The 27,985-nt window shown below is 45.2% G+C and overlaps 1 long non-coding RNA gene across 1 annotated transcript; it reads right to left on the bottom strand.

Annotated features, from left to right (window-relative positions):
• Positions 1-10,473: 10,473 nt before the first annotated feature.
• On the bottom strand, positions 10,474-14,921 carry LOC146856414 (uncharacterized). The gene is made up of 2 exons (XR_014981478.1): positions 14,792-14,921; positions 10,474-12,552 (listed from the first exon to the last, which is right to left on the bottom strand). It is a non-coding gene; the product is annotated as an uncharacterized LOC146856414 (long non-coding RNA).
• Positions 14,922-27,985: the final 13,064 nt, after the last annotated feature.

A 27,985-nucleotide genomic window follows, 5' to 3' on the forward strand; every position in this document is an offset into this window, starting at 1 on the left:
GCCTGGTGGAGAGATTGAATGGCCTGCTAAAGGACCAGCTGCGTAAGTTAACGGATGACAAGTATAAAAATTGGCGAGACTTTTTGCCCCAAGCACTATTGATTTTGAATAATCGTCCTTTTTTAAATGCTGAATCTCCACTCATGCGTTTGTTTCCCCCGAATGCTGAGGCTATGCCTAATGAAATCAGAGAAACTGTGATGTATTGGGAAATTACTCCTGGAGCTTTGGCTCCATGTAGAGCGACCCCAGGGTCGGCAGGTTTAGACTTGCATGCTATGGATGACATTGTTATAAAAAGTAGAGATCGAGTCATCATAGAGACAGGTGTTGGTGTTCAGATACCACCTGGAAATTTCGGATTGATCGCCCCTAGATCGGGGCTGGCTGTAAAAGGCATTCAGGTGCTTGGAGGAATTATCGACAGTGATTATCAGGGAGAGATTAAGGTGCTCCTGCTGAATAGCAGTGAGGTTGACTTACTGATACATCGCACTGACCGAGTGGCTCAATTACTCATAATGCCTGTTTTCAGTGGTGTATTAATGAAAGGCACTGCTCCAACGTTGCTAACCGTACGTGGCCAGAAAGGTTTTGGCTCCACGGATAATCCTGGGGCCAGAGTTTGGGTGCAGTCGCCTAAGAATCCCCCTGAACAAGCAGAGGTCATTGCCACCGGTCAGGATAATACCATTTTGGTTATGAGACCAGGGAAAGATAGCTGGGAAGCGGTCCCGGCTGATAAATGTTATTTACGAGAATGATTAATGCCTGTATTTGGTTCTCTTTCAGATCATTCTTTGGATTGTTGCTGCAGGATGTGTCGGAGCCGGACTGTTTTCGGACTGGTACGACGAGAAAGGAGGGATCCTATCAACCCGGGATGAACTGGGAACCCGAGTGTTGCGTTCCTTCGCCGCATGGGATTCATCATCGAACTTTTGGACCGCACTTGCTAAGAGGGTGACTGACGCCCCTCACTTCTGTTTGACACCGATGAGATCTGTACATGATATTCTGGCGACCTGCCTGGTTGCTGTCCCCGCCTCATTGGAAACTTTAACTCATATTTTTAATGTCTCGAAGGCCCGTCCCAATATTCTCCTGGGTGATTTTGCTACCCATGTATATTGCCCCCTATGTATTGAATTGCCGAACGAGCAACCCCCCATCCAGTCCCAAATACTTACTTATAATATCACACAAGGTGATTTGTGCTTCTTTCTTACGTGTAATCCTAGTGCGATCTCTGAATGTCTGCGCCTAAAACTAAAAGGCGCCACTTCGTTTACAACTCACGAACGGACTTTGTGCTTTCAAAGGACACCGACCACATGTGTTTCAGTTCAGAACAATATGACTTGTAATAGTTTGGTAGTTACCCCCAGTCACTATCGCACGATGTTACTACCTGCCGGATGGCTTTTCTCCTGTGGTAATACTTCCTGGCCATTTGTCCCTGCAAACATTTCCGGAGGCCCTTGTGCCATTACGAGACTCAGTTTGTTGATGTTCGCATCGCATCCGAATGCCAACTCTCGTGTGCTTCGAGATACTGTAATGTTACAGGAGGATTGTGACCCATCTTTGCATTTATATTCCAAGTCTGAATACCTTAGCTTAGCTGTTTCAATTATTGGTGTTCCTGGTTTGGCGGTTTATAATGCCAAATCTATTGGGAAAATGGCCTGCTGGATGGTGAAATCTATTAATCATACTTCTACAATTTTGTCTGACATGCTATTAGACGCCCAGGGTGAACGTAGGGCCATTTTGCAAAATAGAGCAGCTATTGATTATCTTTTGCTTAAACATGGACATGATTGCTCGGACTTCGAAGGTCTCTGTTGTTTTAACTTGTCTGACCATACACAATCCATTCGTGCTCACATCGACAAGTTGCGTGACTTAACAGAAGAAGTTAGAAAACACATTGACCAGGGCTGGTTTGACTGGCTCTTTAATTGGTTACCTGATATACACGTGCTACGCCAAATATTAGGTGGTATTTTGATTGCTGTTGTTGTTTTGATTTCTATCTGTTGCTTTATTCAGTGTATTCCTTCATTATTTCAATTTTGCACACTTGGTACTAGACATAGATCAGTTAGCTTTGTTTCATATTATTCTTCCACAGATGTTAGCTCCATTTAATGAATGTATAATAGACTGAAGTCAAGGGTGAAATGTACTGCTCGATTTTTCCGGTCTTATTGTGTTGAAGGGTGATTTAGGTGACTTCAGTCTCTTCCCATTCAAGTCTAAGGGTTAGAGTAGTGTATAGAGCCTATTTATTAGGCACTTCGACATGATCCTGTGTTCTTCCCCATAGATCAGGGTTTGCATATACATCCTAGGGGATAGATTCGTTAGCATTAGGGGTAATCTGTTCTGTAGTGAGGGTATTTCATGGAGCCGTGCTGAATTCAGGCCTGGTAGGCCTTAAACGGGAGAGACTCCATCTTTCCTCCTGCTCTGGCAGCTCGGGATGTTTCTAGGTCATAGGCAGTGTTTTAGTTAGGAGGTGTTATTCGCTTGGAGAGAACCGGTTCAGGCCGGCCCTTATCGAAGGATTGTATTTTTCTTCATGCCGAAGACACTACATCAGGCCGGCCGGCTGGGAACGTGTCCTTGGCACGGGGAGGTACAAGAATTTGGTGGGCGGCAGGTTACGGGCTGGAATTTTCCATGAGGAAATGCACGTCTATATTAGTAAAAGTTTGAGGCAGATACTGGCACTTGCTTCTAGTCCATGGGCGGCACCTGGCCGTTAGTAGTAAAGCTGCTACTTATTCCAGGGAAGACAGATGACAAACTTGGAGGTGGAGAAAAACCGAGAAATAGATATTCCAAAGAGAAGAGAGTAGCCGATGAGGAAGAGGTCCCAGTGACTCGGAGAGGGAGACAGGAGTAAACCCGTGATTGCGGAGGTGTGACTTCCAGGCGAAGCCGAGGCGCAGACGAGAAGGGAACCTAGATGACCATTGAGTGCAGGCTACATACGACCAAGGTGATGTCAACCCCTTACTATTAGAGTGTACAACTCAATCTTTCACTTTTCTTTGATGTATTATGTTCCGTGAGTGTGTATGTAATAACTAAATAAAGTAGTAAAGCAATATGTGCTACGTGTTCTTGTGTAAGAGGGTAACCTATTCTTCTAGTCAGCTGTGACTTGACATGGACAGATGTTAATCCTGATCAGGTAGGTGGTAACTGAATAAGGGAGAAAGGAGCCCTTCGAACTGGGGAACAAGTTGTGCTCAACTAGCTGTCTTTGTGTGATCTGATATATAGTAACACTGATTCCCTTGTTGTATGTCGTGGTAATTATAGGATGAACTCGTGTTAAGGCTGCCGTCTGGGCAGGAAGTCCTGGGTCCGTTTGGGACCGCGAGGCTGTGACTGCCGTCTGGGCAGGAAGTCTGTGGCTGCCGTCTAGGCAGGAAGTCCTGGGTCCGTTTGGGACCGCGAGGCTGTGACTTGTCTAAGGCTGCCGTCTGGGCAGGAAGTCCTGGGTCCGTTTGGGACCGCGAGGCTGTGGCTGCCGTCTGGGCAGGAAGTCCTGGGTCCGTTTGGGACCGCGAGGCTGTGGCTGCCGTCTGGGCAGGAAGTCCTGGGTCCGTTTGGGACCGCGAGGCTGTGGCTGCCGTCTGGGCAGGAAGTCCTGGGTCCATTTGGGACCGCGAGGCTGTGGCTGCCGTCTGGGCAGGAAGTCTGTGGCTGCCGTCTGGGCAGGAAGTCCTGGGTCCGTTTGAGACCGCGAGGCTGTGACTTGTAGGTCTTGGTATATATAGTAGGAATTCCCTGTCCTTAGGTGGTACATATATGTGGTTATTTAGGTGTGAATAGGCCCTAGGGAGGGGGTAACGTTCTGGTTTGGGTTAGAGAGGCTCTGCTGAGCGGGTTCTATCTGATCCGAAAACCCAAGCAGAACACTCCACTAGCCTATCCTGCCTGCCCTCCACTGTCCATGTGTTTCCCCATCCCTCTTGCCCTCCTCTGTTGCCACCTTGCTCCCACAGCCCCTCTTGTCATTTTCCATGTGTTTTCCCATACTAACTCGCCCACTGTTGTCCATGTGCTTCCCATCCCATCCCCTCCTGTCAACTCTTCCTCCATTGTAAGCTTGCCCCTCAGCCCCTTCCACCTGCCCATCATGATTTGTGTGTTTTCCCATCTCCTTCAACCCCTCCATTGTCAGCTTGCTCTCCCAGCCCCTCTTGCCCACCTGCCACTGTCTGTGTGCTTCCCCTCCCCCTCCCGCCTGCTGTTGTCAGCTGACTGCCACTCTTGCGTAAGTTATTACTTTGAGGTATTTCTACAAGGTGTGCTTTCCCACCCAAGGGTGACACAAGTGAACTTGGGTCAATGCACCAGCAATGAATGTGGAAGACAGTTTAGCCTTGCGAAACACTATTCAATATGTAACTGAGATCGAGGCATTGCCTTTGGGTTACTAACAATCCCATAAAGTGATCAGGAGCACTGGGGTAACAGCAAAATGAATATGCTACTTACCAGTATGCATCTGTTCTTGGCATGTAGAGCTGCAGATCTACACACTTTTGCATAGATCACTATCTGGTGTTGGGCCCGGATGTTTGCAGTTTGTTTTTCCTCTTGGAAAGTCTTTGGAAGTCACGAGGTCGGTGACTCCTCCTTTGGTTCGTATTGCGCATGGGCTTCGGCTCCATCCTCTGATTGTTTTTCGCCAGCAGGGAAAGATGGAGCGTAGTAATAATAGTAAAGAAACCCATGTGTGTTGTATCTAAATAAGATAGACTGGAACGGATACAGGTAGCCGGGGAGGCGGGTGGGCGTGTGTAGATCTGCAGCTCTACATGCCAAGAACAGATGCATACTGGTAAGTAGCATATTCCGTTCGAGGCATATGAGCTGCAGATTACACACTTTTGCATAGACTATATAGCAGTACCCAACCCTAGCGGCGACCACCGGTATCCGTTGTAGTGGTTTGGGACAGTGTTTTTAGTACAGCCTGGCCCACACTAGCTTGTTGCTTGGTTTGCCCATCTACACAGTAATGTTTTGTGAAAGTGTGCAGTGTTGACCATGTCGCTGCTTTGCAGATCTCATCTAATGGTATGTTCCCTAGAAAAGCCATAGAAGCCCCTATCTTCCTTGTAGAGTGGGCTTTAGGGGGAAGAGATAGCGTTCGTTTTGCTTTGTGGTAGCAAATCTGTATGCATTTTACAATCCACCTAGCTATCCCTGATTTAGAGATGGGGTTGCCTTTATGTGGTGGAGAGAAAGGGACAAATAGCTGTTTGGTCTTTCTGAAAGGTTGTGTTCTTTGGATATAGTAAAGTAAGGCCCTTTTAACTTCCAGTGTGTGTAGAGCCCTTTCTGCAACAGTTTGAGGTTGTGAGAAAAAAACGGTAATTCTACCGATTGGTTCAGATGCAAGAGGGAAATGATTTTGGGTAGGAATTTTGGGTTGGTGTGGAGTACAACCCTGTTCTGATGCATTTGGAGAAAAGGTTCTTGTATAGTGAGTGCTTGTGTTTCACTGACCCTTCTAAGGGAAGTGATGGCCACCAGAAAAGCTGTTTTCCATGTGAGAAATTGCAGCTCACATTTATGCAAAGGTTCGAAAGGCGGCCCCATTAGCCTTGTGAGAACTATGTTTAAGTTCCACACAGGTGAGGGTGGTACTCTGGGTGGAATTACTCGTTTGAGGCCTTCCATGAAGGCTTTGATGGCAGGCACCCTGAAAAGTGATAAGTGCTGTCTGTTCTGTAGGTAAGCAGCAATTGCTGCGAGGTGTAACCGAATGGATGTATATTCTAGGTTACACCTTTGTAGATGGAGCAAGTAACATATGATGTGCTGTATGGATACATCTAGAGGGTTGATTGTGTTGTTATGGCAGTAAACAACAAATCTTTTCCACTTTGCGGCATAGCATGCCCTAGTAGTAGGGCGTCTAGCTTCTTTGATAATGTTCATGCAATCAGGGGGAAGGTTAAGGTATCCGAATTCTAGGATCTCAGGAGCCAGATCGCAAGGTTGAGCTGAGCTGGGTCCGGGTGCCTGATCTCTCCATGGTTCTGGGTTAGGAGGCATGGTGAGAGGTGTAACTTTTGGTGTGGCACCACCGAGAGTTCCAGCAGCATGGTGTACCACGGTTGTCTGGCCCATGTTGGAGCTACCAGGATGAGCGTGAGGGAGTGCTGTTGTAGCTTTCGCACCACTAATGGAATTAGTGAGAGAGGTGGAAAAGCGTACGCAAATTTGCCTGACCATTTAATCCATATCGCATTGCCTTTGGACAATGGGTGTGGGTATCTGGCGGCGAAGCTTGGGCATTTTTTGTTTTCGTGGGTGGCGAAGAGGTCTATCTGAGGATGCCCCCACTTCTGAAAGAACGGGTGAAGAACCTGTGGGTGAAGTTCCCATTCGTGGATCTGTTGCGTTTGTCTGCTGAGCAGATCTGCCATGGTGTTTTGGACGCCTGTGACGTGTTGGGCCAGGAGAAAGATTTTTTGCGGAATTGCCCATCTCCATATGCTCTGTGCTAGTTGAGAGAGCTGTGGAGAGTGTGTGCCCCCCTGTTTTTTAATGTAGTACATGGCAGTCATGTTGTCTGTGCGAATGAGAACTGCCTTGCCTGAAATCTGCGTCTGAAAGGATTTTAGGGCTAGAAAGATTGCCAGTAACTCCAGATGGTTGATGTGGAGTAACTTTTGTTGCGGCGTCCATGTGCCCTGCACTGTGAGGTGTAACAGATGAGCTCCCCAGCCGGAGAGCGATGCGTCTGTTGTTAGGATTATTTGTGGAACCGGGTCCAGGAACGGTCGACCTCTGGAAAGATTGGTGGTGTTCCACCACTGCAGAGAGCGATGGGTGCGACCGTCTACCAACACCAGATCAGTCAGTTGCCCCTGGGCCTGGTTCCACTGGCGTGCTAAGCACTCCTGGAGTGGACGCATCTGGAGTCTTGCGTGAGGCACTATGAAAATGCAAGAGGCCATAATCCCTATCAGTTGCATAAACATTCTTGCTGGGAGAGAGTGTTGAAGTATGAATTTTTGACGCAAAGCCTGGATGCTTGCAATCCTGGCAGGATTGGGATAGGCTATGGCTTTTGAGGTGTCTATGGTGGCACCGAGGTATTGCTTTGTGTGGGATGGTATCAGCTGGGACTTTTGGTGGTTTACCGTGAAACCTAGCTGGTGAAGTAGTTGGATTGTAGTGGTGGTGTGGTGTACACATTGGTTGTAGGACGTGGCTTTTATTAGCCAGTCGTCCAAATATGGGAAGACGTGAATGTGTTGTCTTCTGAGGTGTGCCGCCACTACTGCTAGGCACTTGGTGAATACCCTTGGTGCTGTTGTGACCCCGAACGGGAGCACTTTGAACTGGTAGTGTTGCCCGTCCACTACAAATCTGAGGTACTTTCTGTGAGCATGGTGTACCGGAATGTGAAAGTATGCGTCTTTCAAGTCCAGTGTGGTGAGAAAGTCGTTCTGGGATAGGAGCGGAAGAACCTGTTGAAGGGTTACCATGTGAAAATAGTCTGAATGTATGTAAGTGTTTAGAGGCCTGAGATCTAGAATAGGTCGTAGAGTCTCGTCTCTTTTTGGTATCAGAAAGTACAGGGAGTAGACCCCTAAATTTTGCTGATTGATGGGGACTTGCTCTATGGCTTCTTTTTGCAGGAGGGAGATTACTTCCTGTTTTAGTAACGTGGCATGTTCTTGTGACATTGGGCGTTGCCTGGGTGGAATGTTTGGGGGGGTAGATTTAATTCTAGGCAGTACCCTGAACGAATAATTTGGGTCATCCATCTGTCTGAGGTGATGGTCTCCCAGACGTGAAGGACATTTTGTAGCCTGCCCCCGACCGGAGTGGGATGGTCTGGAGGGAGCAGGGGAAAGTCATTGGGTAGGCGGTGTGGCAGGGCGGGCGGTATTTGTTGTGCCTCTGCCTTTATTATTATTGCCTCTATAGCCGCCTCTTTGATAACCCCTTGTGAAGGTGGACTGTGGAGGGGATTTGTAGGATGTGGAGGCGCTATCTGAGGAGTAGCCTCTGCCCGTGCCCCGAAAGGAAGAGCGGCGAAAGGAGCGCCTAGGAGGGTGTGACTGTAGGGCTCCCATAGATTTCGCCGTATCTGTGTCTTTCTTCATCTTCTTGAGGGCCTCATCTACCTTTGGACCAAATAAATGTTGTTGATCAAATGGGTGGTTTAATATGGAGGCTTGTACCTCAGGTTTAAAGCCTGAAACTCTTAGCCATGCGTGGCGACGGAGGAGGACACTAGTGGTTATGGCCCTGGAGGCTGTGTCTGCCGCGTCTATGGCACAGCGTATAGAGGTATTAGTTATGGTTTTTCCCTCTTGAATCAATTCATTAGCCCTATTTTTGTATTTTTCTGGGAGATGGTGCTTGATGGTTTCTAGCTCATCATAATGCGCTCTGTCGTATCTGGCCAATAGCGCTTGAGTGTTGGCGATACGCCATATATTGGCAGCCTGTGACGCAGTGCGTTTTCCTGACGCGTCCAGGAGCTTGGACTCTTTGCCAGGTGGTGGTGCTTCGCCTGACGCCTGGGAATTTGATCTCTTTCTAGCTGTGGATACCACTAAGGAATCCAGTGGTGCAGGTCCTTTAACGTAGGCAGGATCTGTGGGGGCGGCTTTATATTTTTTCTCTATGCGTGGGTTTAGGACCCTAGCCCTGACTGGGTCTTTAAAAACCTCTGGCGCATGTTTGATTACCCCTTTGAGCATAGGTAGTATAGCAGTAGACCTATGTGCAGTATCGAAGGTGTCTAGGAGGAAATCTTCCTCTACTGGGTCAGTATATAGCTCTACCCCATGATAATGTGCCGCCCTCTGGAGTAGGTGGTGAAAACCTAACGAGTCTTCTGGTGGGGATGGCCTGGATGGATAAAGGTCATCCTGTGGGACATCTGGGATGTATGGATTGTTATAATCATCCCATGGTCTGGGGATCCAGTAAGGGTGGGGTCTTGTGGCACATCTGCTGGATCGTAGTATGGGTCCCCTTGATCATCATGGTCTGGAGACGGGGTCGGAGAGCGATGAGGCAGGGGTGGAGAAGGTGGAGGGGGCGGAGGTGGAGAGGGTGGAGGAGGTGGGGAAGGCACTCTGAAAGGGGAGGTAGCACAGTCCTTCCTCTTTGGAGGTCGAGCTGGTTTGTCCAAATGTCTCTTTTTTGAAGACAGTGCCAAATGTCCAGTTTTTGGATCCTCGGTAAGTGTCTTTTGCAAAGGATCCGGTGTAAAAAGTTCTTGCGACACTGGTTGTTCGGTCGGCGCCGACGTTTTCGGGGCCGACGGCTTCTTAGGCTTGTCTGTGCCGTGCTTTTTGGGAACCTCAGATTTTTTGTTCGGTGCCGATACAGGTTTCGGCGCGGGAGTGTCGGTGCCGAGGGCCTTATGATGTTTGGTCGGCACTGAGAGGCCGGGTTTCGACACCGAGGGCTTTGGTGTGGAGCTCGGTGTCGAGGTGGAGGCCGATCTCTTCTTCGGTGCCGAAGGGTGTTTTTCGGCACCGCTGGCAGGCTGGCTCGAGCCCAAGCCGCCGGAAGGCTTATTAGGCTTCTTCACCGGGCCCGAAGGTGGGGTGGTAGAAGCAGTGTCTTTGGTCTTGCCTTGGCTCGGAGGCGAAGGCGTGACCGAAGCCTTTTTGGGTGTCGGCGCGGGTGTGGGAGGGGGTATAGTACTCACGACCCTCTGCGCCGAGGTGATGTCCTCTACACCTGAGTCGTCGGCTTCGGAAGCACTGACGAGGTCGTCTTCTTCTTCGGTGTGCTGCTGTCCCGGAGCTTCGACGTCGTCCCCGAAGATGTCGACTGGAGCGGAGGTCGAGGAGTGCGCCATGTTGCGTCTGGCCCTTCGATCTCGAATAGTCTTTTTCGATCTAAAAGACTTGCAGGCGGGACAGTCTCGAGCCTCGTGTTCAGGGGAGAGGCAGAGGTTGCACACCTCATGAAGATCGGTGTGGGGGAATTTGGACCCACATCGAGGGCACTTCTTGAAGGGAGTTCTTTCCATCAGCCGAGACCGGAGCCGGGATAGGCCCGAAGGCCGCCGTCGACGACTGGAATCGAAGAAGTGTCGAAGAGAAGGTGATTAAGAAGATTTGTATCTGAAGAATCCCGATAAACGAGGATTTTGCGTCGATCGTTGAACTGGAAAAGTTCGGAACCGGAGCGCGAAGTATTACATCCGAGCCCGATGGCGGAAAAAAACAATCTGAGGATGGAGCCGAAGCCCATGCGCAATACGAACCAAAGGAGGAGTCACCGACCTCGTGACTTCCAAAGACTTTCCAAGAGGAAAAACAAACTGCAAACATCCGGGCCCAACACCAGATGGCGATCTATGCAAAAGTGTGTAATCTGCAGCTCATATGCCTCGAACACCTTATTTCGATATTCACAGTATCACACATACACTGCAATAAGATGAATGAACACTTTTAAGTAGAAAGTATTTATTACTATAGGAATAATCAATTTCTCAGTACATCTAAAACAACTACACACAATATTATAAAAAAAAGCAAGAAGGCACGTTATAAATAATGAGAATAAAACTAACATTTCTAGCATGTTTTAAAATGTCATCTAAAAGCTATCAACATAATACCTATTTATATGTGCTACAGTAAGAGAGCATGGAAGACAGAGCATCATGCAGTCTAGAGTTTATTGGGGAGAAGAGACGCACTGCATACCTTGTTGACAGCAAAGGCTGTCTTTATCAGCTGCGGCATTAGGACTGTGTTCCCTGTGAAGGGAAAACACACGCTAGGGGAGATGTAGCATCTGCAAAGTGCTAAGTGTGCTGGAAGTAGGTGAGACCATCTCTGGTAGAACCTCAGGCTATAACCTGGATGAAGAACCTTTCCTGGCAAGTGGTCAAGTGGTAGTCCTTATATACTACATCTTATCAGAAATTGGAATTGCTGACATAAGTGTAGGAATTTCTGGAAAAGATTATGTGCATCAAGGTGTGCATGACAGACGTTTCCTTGTGAACATATGAGGAAATAGGAAGTCAATTCAGAATACATCATTTTGGTTATATGTCTTTATGTGTTCTTTTTAACCTTGACAGGGTGAAAAGTCGAAATTTGACCCACACAAATGTTGCATTAATTATTGTATCTATGTCATCAATCGAATGGCTTGAAGCTTTCATCATTCGTAGAAAGATAAGGCCGGCGGCATCTGTGTCTAATGGCAGACAGGACAATGATTCTTCATAAATCGGAAAAGAGGGTGACTTCCTTTGTTTGAGTGTTAAAAGATGATAACCTCCATTATCCAAGATGAAGTCGGGACTACATAAAATGAAGTCGAACCTTAAGGCCATTGCGTCAACCCTGGCATGTACGTCTGGATGTAATGTCATAGGGACGAATTTAACCAATAGGAATTCATCTGATGGATAGGGCAATGCATGCTCTCAAGTTACTGAGGTCTAAAATACCTAGAGCACAATATACACTTAATCAAACCATGTGTGTAAAATATAATAGAAAGCATTCAAAACATTCAATATTGAAAATATAGATGAAGCATAAAATGTAGGCAATCAATACACCATGGATGTAAATGGCAAAAATGATACATATTTTAAGTGTAGCGAAGCACAAATACTTTCAAACCTTGCATTGTTTCAGATTAATCAATATACATACTGTACTCCAGCTAAAAGCTTTAATACATTATTCCAATTAAACATATAAGTGATGATATGAAATGGGGCTGATTGAAAATATGCAGTATAAAAGTAAAAAACACATTTTTTAAAAGTCTTATTAAAAAGAAAGTTTTTCTTCTGTTTCATAGAAAATACAGGCTTTTGTGCTATATATGGCAAATGCATATAGTTTGTTGGTCGACTTACGTGTAGAGTTTATTCCTCATCGGAGGACATGTCAACATCGTCTGGTGCACATGCAGCACATGTGCGATCTTTATGAAAACCATACAGAACATGTTCATAGTTGACAATCTGTGTATTTGATGGACCAGCAATTAGTTGCTCGTCTGAGGCAATCAATGGTAATTGTGGCTCCTTTCCAGGGGGCTCGAAAGATAACAGCGAGTCAAGCCCCTCATACAGAGCTGCGTAGAAAAGTGCCACTAGTGATATTGCTTTGTTATAGGTAGCATCCTGTTGAACATACAGATGCATTGCTCTGCATTGTTTCTGGTACTCATGTAGAGGTTAAATAATCATTTCCATATCCAGATAAACCACCGGGGGCTGCTCCAGATATATGTCCAAGATGACTTTGGTCAGACAGTTTATACTCCAGAAAACAGGTTTTACTTGTGTGGCATCCATTTTACGAAATGTGAGCATCCAGTGCACGTTGAGATCAAATAGCCAAGCATGTCCCATGTAGTGTGCTAGTGTTTCTCTGCAGCTTTGTTCAGCTGGATAAGTGTACTCCATGTTGTCAATTTCCTTGTCAGAACAGGAGAAAGATGATAATACCACAGATGATTAGCAGTATGATGATTGAATATCCTCCAAAAAGGCTAGACAACATGGAATGAAAAAAATGAAGGAATCAGTTCAAATACTGGATGTTTTAAATCCAGTTGTCACAGACCTATTAAATATTGTTTGTACAATATCAACAAAATGTGTTGGGTACTACGTATTTAACAGCCTCTGAATTTCTGAAGCAGCTCTGGCTGTCTGCAGATTATAAACTTCAACTGCTGAAGTCAAAAGGACTTTTATAAATAACAGAACAGGCAATAATTTGTTTAAATTGTCAAAACACATAGATTTCATACTTCAACACCTTGTCAGGGGTAGTAAGCACTATATAATGCAATTTAAAAAATCTAAAAACACTAACACTAGGCCGAGGGATGTTCCTAATGCTATTTTGAGGTCGAAGAAACAAGGTCCTTAAAACAACACTGTATTGTTTCTGAAACTGTTGTAAGGTATAGGTGTCTGGGTTCCAACTCCCAGCAAGTAACATTTGTTAAAAATAAATGAAAACCGTTATTCAAAAGTTTGTGATGTGTGGAAATGGATGAAATGGGAGAAACAAATAAAACACCACCTAACCCTGGCATTAATGCACTACACATTACATGCAATTATAAGGTGGTCACATGGAAGGGAATGTCCTGGGTCATATCTGCAATTTTCTGTACTAATGTACAAAGGGTCATCTTAATTTTCAGTTATACAGATGTGCGAAAAGGGAAACTTCCATGAATGGAAAAATTGTGAATTGTCCATAGTTACATACCAGATTTATATTTTTGACAGTCATGAAAATTAAATGTTGTCATGGGCGAAGAAATAAAACAGTGTATTAGCCAGGTAATAGATGGAGAGCCACTGACTTTGAATGGTGCATCTTCAATTTGTTCTATACTTTAAAGGGTATATGTAGATTTTTTTTTGCCATTGTTTTTTGAGTGGGTGTCAAATTATATGGTTCAAATAGGGCTGTTTTATTGAGAGGTTGCCAAGGAACGAAACCTGATCTGAGTGTTTGTAGTGCCCAATTTAGTTGTATAATTGCTCTCAACTGAGCCTGCCCGTGTTGTAACAAATTCAAGTCTCCTTTCAGGAGATCTATGGCTGAGGGCAAAATGTAATTTAAGGAGTACACTCTTTTAGAAGATGTGTGCATTCCATTGTCAATAACATTAAAAACTATTTGCATGTTTTCTTATTGCCTAATTCTTTCTGCATCTTCTATCTCTGGATATTTGTTCAATTCATCGTAGATGGTATATCTTGTTCTAGTTGCCTAATTCTTTTTAGGGCCTGGTTCCAGAAGGAAGTCATAAAAATCAATATTATCACTAACTGAGGAAAAGTGTTCTTTCACAGCTGAAAGACCAGAGTGTTCTAACCATCGTTTGCATAGCTTACCTACACTATAGGTGTGAACTACTACAGCTTTTTCTGTCTTGTGATGTGGGGCAGGATGATTAACTTTAGGTCCAGGAGTGTTGGAAAGGAAACGCAGCATGCAGGTCTCAGAATTATAAGGCCATAAGGTTAAATCTTTAGCAGGAAATTGGGTTGAATTGTAGGTTTCATTCTGTATCATATTGTGACATACTGCTTGAAATTGGCGCTTAAAGACTACTCAGGGTGGTTATAAAGATAGTTATTACTCTTTTATTTAGACATGTACAATTAACTTATTGTCAAATGAATAAAGTTTTTGTTCAGTTTTTCCAAGCGTCGTCTTCTTTTCCAGGTTCTTTGGAGTTCCTCTCCGCCAGCACCCTCGACAGAAACAAAGAAGCAGGTTAGTGTCTACCCTTGTTTTCTGGAAGTGGTGGTTAATCGTGCTGCCTTGTGGAGGGTGCACGTTGGCAAACCAAGTTAACTCAGTAAACAAACAACAACAAAAATTAGGGAGCCCAAAACAACTGTTAAACTGTTGTTAGCCCTTGTGTCCCTTTTTTTTTCTTTCTAAAGAGGAATGTTACTATCCTTTTCACCGTTCTTTCTTTATTTTAGTTTATGCTCTGTTCTTCCTCCCTTCCTTGTTTCTTATTCTTTTTCTTTTAAGTTTCTTTCTTGGAGTTATCCTTTACTTCCTTTCTTGTTCTTTGCTCCCCCTCTCTTCCCCTCACCTCCGCCCTCTCTTCGTAGTTTAGCCCTAGTTTTAGTTCCTTTCAAAGAAACAGGCAGGCACCTGATGGATCCACGGCCCTCCTAGGACACGGCAGGAATCCTTTGATAACTGGCGACGAGGAGAAACCTTCACGGCTTGGGCTTCCTGCTTACCCATGGAAGACACTGGCTCACTCTGCGCGGCTCCTTCCCACATTCCTTCCCGGGGACCTTCTTCTGTTCAGCTTTCTCCTGCGTCTCGTCTCTGGTCTCCGCCTTCTCCGCCGACCGACGCAACCTCCCGTTTTCCTTTTGTTCCGGGTCAGACGCAACGACGTGACTCCTCCCCTGTGCCTGACTTCCGGTCCAGGGAAGGAAGAACGGGCTGGTTGCAGTCACCAGGTTGGTGACAGATCCCCTTCCCTGGATTTTCCTGATCAGGAAAAAGGGGAAAATGTGATAGGAAATCTAGTCCTATAAGGTCTCTCCCTGGTTTATGGAGCACATCAAACTGAAAAGGTTATAGTGAGAGAAATTCCCTTTGTTTTTACTTAGCCAAGTAAGAGGTGTGTGGTCTGTATATAACACAAAAGGTTTACCCTCAAGGTATTATCGGAGTTTTTCAACTGCCCACTTAATGGCCAAGCACTCTATTTCTATTGTGGAGTAGACAGTCTCACGGGGGAATAGCTTTCGGCTGGTATAAAAGATTGGTTTCTCCACCCCTTCATTATCCTTTTGTGCGAGCACAGCCCCTATACCTACATTGGAGGCATCCTTGATCATTGATCCAAGAGGAGAGAAAATCCTGTCCTCGTTTTGCTGGTGAGCAGAGGAACTGAGGAGCAGATCGTAGAGCAGAGGGCGAGCAGGCGGAGAGCGCTGAGAGCTGCAAAACACACCAGGGTGCACGGTGAGCTGGGGTTGGCTCAGCCCCAACATGTCCCCCCTCCTGGCCTTTCTGAGGCTACCGGACTCTCTGTGTGCTGCCCGGCGTGGAGTTCGTTCAACGGCCTGCCTGCCTGCCTAGCGCGGCGGGAGCCGCTAATGCTTGTTTAACACGGATCTCAGCAAAGCACCTGGTGAAAGTGACGAATGCTGCAGGAGCTCTCAAAACGCGGCAGGAGCCACAGACTAGGTCCTGGTCGTTTCGATGCAGTGTTGTAACAGGAGCACTGAAAGGATCTTTTTCAGCAGCAAGAGGTACAGGTGAAAGCTGTAATTACATTCGCAAATGTTATTTCTGAGCCAAAGTAAACTTTGATTTCTTCACTTCTTTGGGAGGAAAGCCGGGTTGTACCTAATTCCGACAGCTAACAAACATAGAGACAGTGTCACAGACAATGCAAGGCACCCGGGCAATAACTTGTTCAATGCGGTAGGAGTCACAGATCACCTGCTAAGCACCTGGCCGCGGCAGGCTCTTGTGTAACCCCTAGGACCCCCTAGGAGCCGCGGCGCAGTGACGCAGGGCAAGGAGGGGAAGCTGCTCCCGGCCCCCTGACCGCTCCTGGCGGTGTGAGAGCCAGAGCATTAGGAAGAGGGAAGAAGGAAGGAGTAACACCGCCACTCACAGCCTCTGTTGGGGCCTTCTGCTGTCATGGTGTTGGGGGGGTATCATTGTGGATCACGGTGGCTGCCGGGACTGTAGCTGAGACCGTCAAGGCTCCGTGTGCCCGAGACCCGCAACCTGTGAGCGGTAGAGCCCTTGCAGCTCCTGCTCCTGCTCTTGCTCCTGCTCCTTGCAGTTCCTGCTCCCGCTCCCTTGTGCTTACCGGGCTCACAGGTGTGCGGGGTCTGTAAGCTGTCTGGTAGTTGGCGCCTAACTGTGTGCTCCTGCGAAGCCGTGAGCGCTTCAGCGCCTTGTCTAATCAATTAACCAATCAACCAGGGCAAACTGTTCTGAGCCTGAAAACCGCACCGTATAATCACGTGGACAATCAGTCTATCGGGCTCACTGCGGGGCCAAATAATACTTTGCTCCACTTTATTTCCGCCACACAGATTGGCAATTCATTCCAACTCAATCCTTCACGTACCCGCTGGAACTCTCCCCAAGCGCACTCAAATAAAGACCTCCAAGGACATCTCAGGTTCTACCAGCACTATAAACTATGAGGTCAGGGTGGATACGCGGGGCAACCAAAACCGCCAGGGGCACAAACAGCGCAAGCAGTGTGAATAAGCGAAAAAGGAAGCCAAAAACACCCGCCGAGGTTGAGGCGAGCCTCAGGCAAAAACCAGACCTGCGGCACAGGAAGTGGACACTATGGGGCAGATTTACAAGAAAGTGACGCATCTATAGAGATGCGTCACTTTCCTTGCGCCACCCTAAAAAATGCTTGCGCCACCATGGATGCTCCGTATTTACAATACGACGCACCATGGCGGAAGGATTGACAGATGCGTCAGAAATTCTGATGCATCTGTTGGAGCAAAAGTCACGCATTGCTGGAGTCGTGTCGCAAGCACGATGCAACTCCAGCAATGCATTTTGTGGCCTATTCCCACTACACTGTGTCACTCCTTACACCTGCTTGAAGCAGGCGTAAGGTTTTGACGCAGTGGCGTCCTAAAAGTGACGCAGTGAAATCTTGTAGATTTCACTGCGTCACTTTTACGAGGCTTTTCTGCATAGGAACTCCCCCCTGCATACATTATACCTGACGCAGGTATAATGTGACGCAGGGCTTTACAACGTGACACATCTCCCTAGATGCGTCACATTGTAAATAGGGCACATTGTTTGCGCCGCCGTTGAGTCAAAAAATGTGACGCAATGGCGGCGCAAAGAGGCACAATGGGCTTGTAAATCTGCCCCTTTATTTGCATTAACACCTGAACCAAGAAACACAATGCAGGGGGGGTCACCGGCCAAACATCGCCTATTTCAGCCCAAAATTGACACAAAATTCTGCTTTCTAAAACATGCAGGTGACACCCTGCTCTCGTGCCCTACCATGGCCATAGGTCTTACAACCCCAATGCCGCCTTTATGCCAAGAGGACAGTGGCAAGACGGTGACGACTGTGGCGATTAAAGCGACAGAAGGTGAAGGAGGCATGGACGAAAAAGCTGGAATTGACAGCCCCAAACCAGCTCCACATGGCCAATGTGCCCCTGCTAATTGAGTCCTACAGCCTCCAGAGACCGCGGAGAAAAAGCCCAAGGAACAGCACTTTGGGGCCATTCAAGAGACATCCCAAGATTGGGAATTAAAGCAAGATCTAGACGAAATATGGGAAACCTTCACAGCAACACCAAGGGATCATCGCAAGATAGCCCCGATGGCCATTAAGGCCTTAAAGCCTAAACCTGCAGACCAATACAAATATGATAGGGGCAACTGCGTTTCAACTGACCCATTAGTCATTCACGAGTTTGGAAACCCTACAGGAAACACACTGGCCACTACGGTCGGCCCGAAGGAACAGAAGACCACAGGGGGTGCACTGGGAAACACAAAGGAAAATCTGAGGTCCGAATATGAAGTCCGGACGGTCCCTTCTCAATTGAATCGACTGACGTCCCAAATCTGTATGATGGAAGATCGGGAAGAGTCAGAGCAGTACTCATCTTTAGAAAAGGAAGAGTGGGAGGCACTCTTGGCAACCTACCAGGAGGAGTCATGCAGGTGTAAATCCCCAGAAAACTTAAGAATCGAGGTCCCCCAGGCAGCTGAGGGGCCACACAAACATCTTAAATGCTCGTCTAAATGCAAAATACATAAAATTGGAACCCATCAAACTGACACATAAAAAACAGAAGAGGTGGCACAGGCATCTGAACAATGGAGGGTAAGATTCAATCCCCAGGTGCAGTCAAATCAGGATTTGGGAGGATTATTACGTTCTTTTTTAGCCCAAATCCAAAGAGGAAACAGAGGGGGAGGTTTGAGGGGTCGAGGTCGAACACGTCAGAATCAGCCACAGACATGGCAATCCTTTTCCCCCGTGTAACCAGGAGCAGGGGCAGGATGCCGAAGTAAATAATATTGTGGTTAATTAATCAGATTACCATCTAACGGCAGATGAACTGAGAGTGCTTAACAAGGGGCTGGGTTATGTTCCCATTCTGAGCCACGACTCATTTAAATGCAGAATGGAGCTGCAAGAAGCAATGAGAAAAATAAAAATAAGAAAGTTCTTTGCACATAAAGATCCTGATCCTCCGTCAGTTTTTTCAACTAATCTCCATCGCCCCTCACACTTTTGCCCTCCAAATCATGCAGTTGGCCCAGAAGTTGTTGTTTTTGAGAGGAAGGTCCTGGATGAGATCAGGATACTTGAGGAAACACAGTAGAAAAAAACATTTAGCAATATGAGCAAGGGTGACTGGAATGCTATTAAATCTTTACAAGACAATATCGCTCTTACAATAAAATCGGCAGATAAGGGTGGGGCCGTAGTCCTTATGAACACCATGGACTACGAGAAAGAGGTGTTGAGGCTACTAGATGATAAAAAGAACTATCAACCCTTAGTCAGAGATCCCACGATTGAGCTTTTAGGGATTATTAGAACAATGGTAGGACAAGCCAGAGAGAAGAACTGGAGTACAAGTAAGGAGGCAGAGTTTTTGGTTAATATAAAACCTAGAACCCCGGCTTTTTACATCTTGCCAAAAATTCATAAGACACTACGTCCTCCACCAGGGCGCCCCTTAGTTTCGGGGATTTCCTCTGTGCTTGAACCATTATCCCAGTTTGTTGATTTCTTTCTCAGAGAGTCAGTACTTAAACAGCCATCTTATGTCCAAGACACCACGGGTATCTTGAATATTATTCAAGATTTGGTTTTTGATGCGTCACAACAGGTATTGGTGACTATTGAATCACTGTACACCAGTATCCCCCAAGACGCTACGTTGGTGGCAGCAGCACGCGCTCTTGGTGGACAGGACTGGTTTTATGATACACCCCAATCCTTTGTGATGCAGTGTATTGAGATTGCATTAATTCGCAACTATTTTCCTACAAGAATTACCTTTTTTTACAAGTGTCCCGCACTTCAATGGGTGCTACTTTTGCACCGAGTCTGGCCTGCATCTATGTAAGTCAGTTTGAAGAACATCATTTATACCATCCATCCAATCCCTTCCAGAGGCATATTAACCTCTGGAAGAGGTACATTGATGATATCTTATGTATATGGACAGGAACACGGAGTGATCTCTGTGAGTTCTTGAATTGGTTAAATGACTGTGATGACTGTTTAAAATTTACTTGGAGTATGAGTACTGAAATGGTGACCTATTTGGATTTGGACATCAGGGTAACTGATAACAAGTTAAGTTCTAGTGTTCATCAGAAACCCACTAACAAGAACTCACTATTACATTATCAATCTTTTCACCCCAGAGCATTGAGGGATAATCTCCCTGTAGGTCAGTTTCTGCGCTATCGCAGGAACTGTTCCTCCACTGATGACTTTCTACAACAGTCCGAGAGTCTCACTGAGAAATTGGTCCAGCGGGCGTATCCGAGAAGAATTGTTAATAGAGCCCGAAAGAGAGCTCATAACACTCCTCGGGAGGCTTTACTGGAAAGGAATATAAAAGATCGAGATGATTGCTTACCTATAGTTTTGACTTTTGACCCCCTGGCGTCAATTCGTCAGGCGTTTAGGAAACACTGGTCCTTGCTCTCCACTAATGAGTATCAAATGCCCGCACCTAGGTTTGCGTTTAAAAGAGCACAGAATCTCAAGGACAGGCTTGTCCATACGAGGCCCTCAGTACAAGTAAGGAATACTTCTATTCCGTCTGGGCACTACCCATGTGGTGGGTGCTCAGTATGTGAACTCACTGAGAAGACAACAAGTGTCCAATTGCAAAAATGGACGAACTTGGTATTTGAACAAATTCAGTAACTGCAACTCAACCAACATTATTTATAGACTAACATGTCCATGTGGGCTTCATTACATTGGCCCCACAACAAGAAAAATTAAGGTGAGGATACAAGAGCATCTCAGTACCATTAAGAGTGGGAAATTAACCACGAGGCTGGTCCAACATTATAAAGACAGTCAACATAATTATAAGGCAGTGAGATGGGTGGTGTTGGAAAAAGTGATGGGTGACATGAATCAGATTGAAAGAACACTTGCACTGAAAGAGGCACGTTGGATTTATTCAGAAAAGGTGGATCAAATCGGTCTAAATGATCAAATTGAATGGAATAAGATCTCCAAATAAAGAAGGAGAGTTTGTTATAATGCACTGTTTCATACATAAAGACAGTTAAATTGTTCTGGGCTGTCAGTATTTTTTCTGTACGCAATTTCTAAGCATTACATTTTTGAGAAATTATTTTCATCTGTTTATTACAAAAAACGTAATGTTTATATAAAAATTCCTCAGTCCGTTTTTGTCATGGGTCTATGACTCCCCTTTCATAAATATATAAATTGCGACTTCGAAACCGTACAGACTTGTTTAAAATGACCAGTGATGGTTTCTGAACAGTAAGTTTTTTTCATGATTATTACGTGTGGGGTATTATGAATGCCTCTAGGATTCAATGCGTTGAATAATTCCATTAAAATCGGTAGAAGATGTGCCATTCTAAGATGGCCGCCGTGGTGACTCATTTACGGCGGTGTCCTGCTGTTCCGGGTACATAGCCTCGATTTCAATCTAAGCCCGGAAGATCTTGTTATGCGCTGCTGGTTTAAATTGCAGTCGCGTACCAGTCTGCTCCGATCCCGGAACGAGTTACAGTGCCAACGAGGAATCCTTACGGTGAGAGTAGACTAGGATGAACCTGTCAGGATTGAGGTAATGGGGTTCGCATCATTAGTAAAGGGGTTTCTTTATGAATGACACGCTTTGAAACTCGGACATAGTGCAAGATGTTGAGACGGTGAAAAGGTTGGATTGCAAAGGGTTAGGCAATATAATGAATAATGCTAAGATTGTAGTTGCTACTTGTGAGAACTAGGAGCACATATTGTACTTGAGTCGTGGTAGACACGAATAGTTGATCTCAGCACAGTATATGAATTTACTAACTTGATCTATCTGTCTCCTCACCTAAAGGTGTAAGTAACGGATGTGCTTACATTGGGGAAAAGAAGTGCAACTAGCATTGACTCCCTGAACTAATTGAGAGCTGGTATGCGGGCCCGTGGCTCTCATTAGGTAATTGACATTGATGGCCTTGGGCCGTTGTTATATGTTTTTTAAGCCAAAATCTCTGTCTTTGAGTCTTGAAGTGGGATGCAGGTGTTGTCTCTCATGAATTTACCAGCCATGTTCTCTCTTTTTTATTTTTGTTTGCATATCTGCAGTCACTCCTCTTATTAAAAGAGAAAGTCCAGGGAAAGTGAACGCAGACCCTTGATGCCCTGATGAATTTGCTGTAAATTTGATAAGGCAATGAAACATGTTGGCCATTCCTGAATGTGGTTAGATGACATGACCGTGTTTTTAACCTTGGGATGACTCACACAACGGAATAAAGAAACTGGAATTGTATATGTGAGCCAGACCTAATTTTATTTAAGAATTCACTGGTCTTTTTCTGTTCTTTTTTGGTTTTGGGGTTTGCAAAAAATGTTTTCACACTTTTTACACTTTTCTAAATGGGACACACAATCATTTGTATGAGAAAGATATCGATGATGATAAAATCGTGAGCAAACTGGTGAGAACCTGCCAGCAGATCATCTGGTGCTGCGCACGTGAGATACTTTCTCATTTTCTCTTCACTTTTCGCTTCTGTTTTTTGCACCACAGTCACTTATGGATGTTGGTTGAGTGACTTTATACATGGTTGGTTACCCTCACCGTTTGGGAATTAGATTTTTTTTTTTAAGTTGTATGGCACCAGGGATTTAATGATAGTTCATTACAAGAACTACTAATGAAGGAGTAATATATTTTTACATTACCCTCCTAGGAATCCCATCTAAGTAATTGATTTAAAGGAATGCCTTGATGTTACCAGGTCTATTTTGTTGTATTACATAAAAAACAGCCAACAGTAATGACCTGGGCAATCTCAAAGACAACGAGCAAAAACTAGACCGTGGAGATGCCTTGGCCAGCCTGCTCAAAACCGTGCACCTCCTAGTAGAGCTTTGCAATATTTAACTGCCAAAATGGACATGCAATTAACCCTTCTGAACACCTTGGCAGTTTTTGTGGTAGCTATCGATGGCAAATTGGGAACGCTAAACACTACACTACAAAACCTCCAGGAGCGCCCGTTAGTTGAGCATCGCCCCTGCGGATGCTGCCCAATTGTGGACAAATTAGCAACCCTGCCTTCAATGCTGACCAACCTCTGCTCACAACTGAAGAAAGCATCTAATCAAGTCCAAACACAGACTAAAGGATGGCACACGCCGAAGGGGACTGGTGATGATATAGTGACCCTCTGGGGTGTGCCCGCACCAATGGATCACTCTGACCAAATGAACCAGAACTCACAAATCAAAGCCAAAAATGAGAACAGCATGCAACCATCAATCGTGAAACTCAGCCAAACTCACACATGGGAACCTGCCGAAGTAAACAAGGGGGAAATTAAATTGAACGCAAAACAAAGACGGGCACAAAAACGAAAGGGCAGGAATCAGAAACAAACCCTCAATATGGATGGATTTAAACGACTCTTCGTGCCAACGGCAGTGCCAAAAGAGACATTAGGACAAAATAACTCACTATTAGAAGCAACAAACACAAAGTGCTTTGCCAACATGTCTAGCACGACCCAAAATTCTCCAAGTGGGAAGTAAGAAAGCACTGGGCTTGAGCCTGGCTGTGAGGCAGAGGGTGATGCTTCACCGCAGTCACATTTAATTGGAAAGTCCATTGGAATTTTCTCCACAAACCGACCCAAAAATAGAAATGAAGAAAAAACAACAACGAGCACCAAATTAATTTCCACGGGGCCTCCACTTGCACCCATGTTTGAAGTGAGGGACACTACTCTGGGGATTCGATCAACCCCTTTCGCAGTCACTTCAACAATAGGGAAGATGTGAAGGCACTGGACAGGCAGCTTCTGAACAACAGCTCAGTCAACCTTCAAATACTTGACACCAATACTGGGTCACTTCAGGAGCCCAACCACATCCGCCCGGGAACCAATCTGCAAGGAAACAAGGAAAACGGGACAGGCAGGGCCCAACATACGCAAGCAGGACCTACGGAGCAAGTGGGAAAGGGCAGCTCTGAAACTGAGGACAGGCTGCCATCCAAAAGAGGCCAAACTAACGTCTCCAAAGAGGTGGAAGGGAAAGATATGAATGCCATATGGTTCATTCCAGAATACATCTCCAAAGGAAGGCACGATGTCTTAAACCGAGGCAACATACTGCGGCTGCTTTCCCACATTCCTTCATTGACGGAGATAAGGACGACAGACCTAGAGCCAATAGAGTTTATCAAACACATGGATCATACGGCAGGAGAAAAAACAAGAGCAACATGGACCTCCTCAATAACTGCACATAAAATACTTACAGAAAGTGAGTTTCTAAAGTCTTGGGGGATAACCATCGCCCTGTATATCAAACCGGGTTATCCAGCCCCACTAAACCCGCAACCGATGAGGGGATCAGAGGGGACAAGAAACAGACGAGTTATATCGGTTCTGAAAGGAGCAATAGGGCAATCCAACATGGACATTGGACAACAGCTGGAGGGTCTTAGAACCTGTCATAACCCCCCTACACCGCAGGAATGGGAATACGACACACTCTGGATCTCGAGAACCATAAACATCAAAACGGATTGACGAGATTCTTGCCCCCCCACACATGGGCAACGCAAATGGGGTAGTGCGCCTATGCTCCTGGAACGGAAATGGGCTTACCAAAAAAATAGCGGACCTGGATTTTGTCACCTACATTAGGGCCTTTGACATAGTTGCTCTGCAAGAAACTTGGGCATCTGATCCACCACATCTCCAAGGATTCTCACGCTTTTTTAAAGGAGCAATTAAGACGGCAAGATTTGGCCGCATGCAAGGAGGTTTGGTCATCTACGTTTCAAATACAATTATTCGTACTGCCCGCTCCTTCGATTCCAAATCACAATCTTTATTAGCAGTAACAATATCCTTCTATCCAACAACAAATACAAGGAACAGCAGCACCACGATAATAAATGTATACATTCAACCTACATGTAAAATTAGATCAGCAAAGGAAATGTGCAATTTCGTGGAAACATGCACAAGAGAAGGCCCTACCACTGAACTTATCCTGACTGGGGACTTCAATTGCAATCTAATGGGTTCCTCCGCGGACGAAGAAATACTTCAGCAAAACTCAACTTGGAACATTCCACTTCAAAGGGAACCACACTCGGGCAAACACACTAAATCAGGTCAATCAATCTTCGTTAGGGGAAAGAAACATCTAGGACAAAAGAAATGGCGCTAATAAATGAGGCGATTTCAACAAAGTTGTAAATAGAAAAGTGACTATAAGTGAACATATCCCGTGTGAAAACGAGCACATATATTGATGAACAAGTCTCATGTCATCATGCCAACAGGTTGTGAAAAAACACAGTAACCCTCGTGAAAGTCTACAGTCAGTCGGGTGAATAAAGTGCCAGCTTGTGAACCAGTTGCAGCACTCAGTGATTCCCCAGGTGGTCTCCCAACAACCCAGAGATAGATCTGCGAAGTTTAGGTTAGACCCGATGATCGAGATGCAGGAAAGTGATTAAACGTGTCCGTGTGCAATGTGGAAAAAAAAAGGTAGAACGAACTGTGACGAGAGGTGTGGCCATATAGTGCAAAAAAAAAAAAATGAAAACTCACAGGAACATGGCTTGTCGATAAGGAACCTATATTAAAATGGGTGAACATACATTGTAGTAACCGCCAGTGGCGTGATAATCAACGATATGCTGTTAAACCTTCGAAAATATACTCACGGGTGTCGGAGTGAAACATAATCCCGGTGCGAAACCTTCATCTGTGGGTGAGTAAGTGCATTAGTGGTGTACGCCTTGTAAAAAATGTTGGATGGTCATATGACCAAAGTGCAAAGGTGAATGTTCCTCCAAAGGCAGACGCCATCTTGGAGTGGTAGGGTGAATACAAAAACATACAATGATAGAACGGTCTAAACGGTAGAAGCAGCCAGTGCGGGTGGGGTGAAAAACACGTGGAATGAAAGATGAGACAGGTGTTCACATTGCGAATGAATGATGGTGACAACCATACTGTTTGAACAAACATGTGCGATACATGGAAAAAAGAAAAAAGAAAATGAATGGATAAACCAAAAGACTCTGGAAAACAGTATCAATAAAGTACAATCACATTAAAAATAACAAAGAAATTCCAAGAGGTCATTAAGTCCATTCGGTTTCATCGTGTTTAAAAAACGGATCCAATAGTTCTCTCTCTGTAAAAGTTTGTTATTGTTGTCTGTGCCTTCGCATTTGTTAACCACCTCTAGAACCAATAATTTAAGTTGGCAGATGTTATGGTGTTTTTCCAAAAAGTGTGTGGCCACAACTGATCTGGTATTCTTAGTGCGTATATTGCTCTTATGTTCCAAAATATGGATGCAGATTTTTAACTTTGTCTTTCCTACATAACCCAAGCCACAAGGGCATTTCAATAGGTAGACAACGTTCTGTGTGTTGCAGGTGGCATTCACCTTCAGTTTAATCTTGGTACCTTTCATGGGATGGGTTATAGTAGCTCCTTGTATGATGTTGTGGCAATTGCTACAATTGTGGCATGGTTGTAGGCCCCGATAGGTCCCTGTTGGTATGCTTGCCGATGGTCTAGTCAGTATGTCTTTAAAGTTGCGCCCTCTAGTGAAGGCGAAGATGGGTTTGTGCATAAACAATCCTATGAAGTCTGGTTCCAAAGTGAGGATAGGCGAATGTCTAATTATAATATTCCTGAAACGTTGGCTCATCGTAGAGTACTTGGACACTACTACCATTCGATTTTGCGGTTGCCGTGTCCTGTTGACCAAAATGTCTTTTCTATTGATGTTAATACTTCTTGTTCTGGCCTGTTCAAGGTTGATAGTAGGGTAACCTTGTTGTTTTGAATCTTGAAAGCGTGGTCTCAATTTGTTATGTGCACTGTTCGGGGTCTGATACAATCCTTTTTACTCGCAATAGTTGAGAATAAGGTAGATTGATTTTTAAGTTGGCACGGTGGCAGCTGTTAAAGTGTAATGTGCTATTGCGATCAGTGGCTTTCCGGAATATATTGGTAACCAGTTTGTCTGCTCTTCTCTGTATTAATACATCCAAGAAGTTGATGGTCTCTTGGTTCACTTCAAAAGTGAGTTGTAGCCGATCATCTATGTGGTTAAGTTTCTCAAGAGCAGATTGAGAAACTTGCTCTTGAGAAACTTAACCACATAGATGATCGGCATTCGAGCAATATACGCACTAAGAATACCAGATCAGTTGTGGCCACACACTTTTTGGAAAAACACCATAACATCTGCCAACTTAAATTTTTGGTTCTAGAGGTGGTTAACAAATGCAAAGGCACAGACAACAATAACAAACTTTTACAGAGAGAGAACTATTGGATCCGTTTTTTAAACATGATGAAACCGAATGGACTTAATGATCGCATGGAATTTCTTTGTTATTTATAATGTGATTGTACTTTATTGATACTGTTTTCCAGAGTCTTTTGGTTTAGCCATTCATTTTCTTTTTTCTTTTTTACATGTATTGCACATTTTCGTTCAAACAGTATGGTTGTCACCATCATTCATTCGCAATGTGAACCCCTGTCTCATCTTTCATTTCACGTGTTTTTCACCCCACCCGCACTGGCTGCTTCTACCGTTTAGACCGTTCTACCATTGTATGTTTTTGTATTCACCCTACCACTCCAAGATGGCGTCTGCCTTTGGAGGAACATTCACCTTTGCACTTTGGTCACATGACCATCCAACGTTTTTTACGTGGCGTACACCACCGATGCACTTACTCAACCACAGATGATGGTTTCGCACCGGGATTATTTTTCACTCGGACACCCGTGAGTACATTTTCGAAGGTTTAACAGCATATCGTTGATTATCACGCCACTCGCGGTTACTACAATGCCAGTTCACCCATTTTAATACAGGTTACTTATCGACAAGCCACGTTCCTGTGAGTTTTCATTGGTTTTTTTTGCACTATACGGCCACACCTCTCGTCACAGTTCGTTCTACTTTTTTTTTTCCGTATTGCACACGGACACGTTTAATCACTTTCTTGCACCTCGTTCCTCGGGTCTAACCTAAACTTCGCAGATCTATCTCTGGGTTGTTGGGAGACCACCTGGGGAATCACTGTGTGCTGCAACTGGTTCACAAGCTGGCACTTTATTCACCCGACTGACTGTAGACTTTCACGAGGGTTACTGTG

Source organism: Triturus cristatus, chromosome 4_1 (assembly GCF_964204655.1).
Source record: "Triturus cristatus chromosome 4_1, aTriCri1.1, whole genome shotgun sequence".
NCBI classification, from domain to species: domain Eukaryota; kingdom Metazoa; phylum Chordata; class Amphibia; order Caudata; family Salamandridae; genus Triturus; species Triturus cristatus.